Genomic DNA, 2,623 nt, shown 5'->3' on the forward strand with positions numbered 1-2,623 from the left:
TCTTTTTTTTTTTTTTTTTTTTTTTTTTGAGAGGGAGTCTCGCTCTGTCACCCGGGCTGGAGTGCAGTGGCCGGATCTCAGCTCACTGCAAGCTCCGCCTCCCGGGTTCACGCCATTCTCCTGCCTCAGCCTCCCGGGTAGCTGGGACTACAGGCGCCACCACCTCGCCCGGCTAGTTTTTTGTAGTTTTTAGTAGAGACGGGGTTTCACCGTGTTAGCCAGGATGGTCTCGATCTCCTGACCTCATGATCCGCCCGTCTCGGCCTCCCAAAGTGCTGGGATTACAGGCTTGAGCCACCGCGCCCGGCACATCTCTTTATTTCATATTATCCTGGCTTCAGGGCGCATATATAGATTTAACTTGTTCCAGTTGATTATAGGCATTGATTTCCATATTCAACCTGTTATGGTTTGACGGTCCCTGGACATGAAAACTTTCTTCTCAAACCTTCCTGTTTGACTCCTGCAACCACCCTGTTTACCTCCCCCAACATTATACTTGAAATCCCTCCAAAATTCCTCCTTCCCATCAATAACAAAATGTATCAGGCATTTATCTGCCTGGAGATTTCTTTTCACGAAGGTTTTTCATGGAGGATTTAGGCACCAGGGCTGCAAAGTATCATCTTCAGTGACCATAGGGTGTCAGCAGGGCCAAAAACAAAGCAAACATTTAACCATTTCATTGACTGAGACTTTTCAGAGTCATAGATTCAATTTAACTCCAATCTCATTATTTTTATCTTACTGTAATACAAATAATAATTCTCAATAAAATTAAAATTCTACATCAAAATCTTAATTTATTTAACATTACAATCCTCCCTCTCCAACATTCCTGATCCCTCTTATTCTGCTCTATTTCGTTAATGGCACTTATATCTTCCAACATATCATGCCTCAATTTTCATTTCTTTTTTTTCTGTTTTTTTCTTTTCTTTTTTTTTTTTTTTTTTTGAGACGGAGTTTCACTCTTGTTGCCCAGTCTGGAGTGCAATGGCACGATCTTGGTTCGCCGCAACCTCCGCCTCCTGGGTTCAAGAAATTCTCCTGCCTCAGCCTCCCAAGTAGCTGGAAGGAATTACAGGCATGCGCCACCATGCTCGGCTGATTTTTTTTTTTCTTTTTAGCATTCATTTGCACAGTTACAACATGTGGACAAACCCAGGTGAGATGAGCGAGTCTACCGTTTCCACTCACCCGGCAGACGCCGGGGCAGCCCCAGGAACTCGATGCCCAGCCCCGCCGCGGCCGCTACTCCTCCTCGCCAACGTGTAGGCCATGAAGAAAGCGACGGGTCTCTTGGGGACAAGGGGGGATGCCCCGGTCGCACAATCTCAAAGTCTCAAAAGCTGAAGGTCCGGAGCAAGGTGGCTGTGTCTTCGTGGTTCTTGTGGAAGCAAATGAAGACATGGTCGGCGCTTAGCTGCTCCTCGGCTAACTGCAAAGCTGTCCTCGCTCCCCTGGTTCAGCGCACCGCCAGGGATCTCGATGCAGAAGCTACGGCCGCTCAGCACCGCTCGCCAGTTAATGCGTTTGGCATCTGTGAGCCTAGAACGGACCAGTTGAGAATCCTCGTCTTGTCGTTGGACATTAGAATCTCTGTTACGTTCAGCCGATCATAGGAGTAGAGTAAGTTAGCTGAAAGATTGTGATCCCTTTGAAGATTCCCTCGCCCACCCGGAATCTTCAGGGGTGGGCGAGGGGCATCAGGGGTGCGCGAAGGGCGTCAGGGGCACCACCGAGACCCCGGACCCGGGTTACTACAGCAGCGGAGGGAGACCCTGGAACTCTCGCTGCTGCGGCCGCTGCGGCTGTGCAGGCTGAGTAGCGAGCGGCCTGGTGCGGCTGGCGTGGACGGTGACGCTGGCTTTGATCCCCTTTCTTCTCTCTGGCAAAGCCCTGGCTTTTGAGGATCGCTGGAGGGAGGAGTTCACCATCCGGCCGCTGGAATCCGAAACCAGGGAAACCTCTGCTGCGCCTCTCTGCGCCGCCGCCGCTACTCGCCGTGCGCCCTTTTTAAAGCACAAATTGAGACGTCCCATAAGTTATCAAATATCTTAAATTTATATTTATTTTTATAATAAATATAAGATTTATAAAATAAATATAAATCATATTTATTCTTATTTATTTTTATAAATAAATACAAAAATAAAATTTGAATTTATTTATCCCCCTTTGAATTTTTACATCCATTGACATTGGTTAAGTGATCTTGTAAAAAAAAAAACCTACTTTATTTCATGTCAGTAGGGGAAAAATGGCTTCCTTTGCTCATATTTTGTCATAACAGCTTTGATAATAATTTTAAAAAGCCAATAAAACCCTAAACAAGAAAGGAAATAAATTAATTTATATAAATTATAATTTATGGCTTGGCTTTGCTCTGCATAATTACATAGTCAATGGAAGTAGTCCCTGCTGATTTCAACTTGGAATCAACTTACAAAGCACAAAAGACTGAATGTAAATGTTTTCCATCCTGATTGTGTAAAAGTGAAACTACACATGATAGAAGTTGGAGGGTGAGCCTGGGGAAGAATGCTAAAAGGGAAGGGAAAGTCTCTGATATCTGCATTTTAAAAAAAAACGAGGAGTCGGGCCGGGCGTGGTGGCTCAC

At 45.6% G+C, this 2,623-nt stretch overlaps 1 pseudogene; it reads right to left on the bottom strand.

Moving 5' to 3' along the window:
* Positions 1 to 1,099: 1,099 nt before the first annotated feature.
* LOC111548657 lies at positions 1,100 to 2,045 on the bottom strand (annotated as a pseudogene).
* Positions 2,046 to 2,623: the final 578 nt, after the last annotated feature.

The sequence above is a fragment of the Piliocolobus tephrosceles genome, chromosome 1, assembly GCF_002776525.5.
Source record: "Piliocolobus tephrosceles isolate RC106 chromosome 1, ASM277652v3, whole genome shotgun sequence".
Lineage (NCBI taxonomy): Eukaryota > Metazoa > Chordata > Mammalia > Primates > Cercopithecidae > Piliocolobus > Piliocolobus tephrosceles.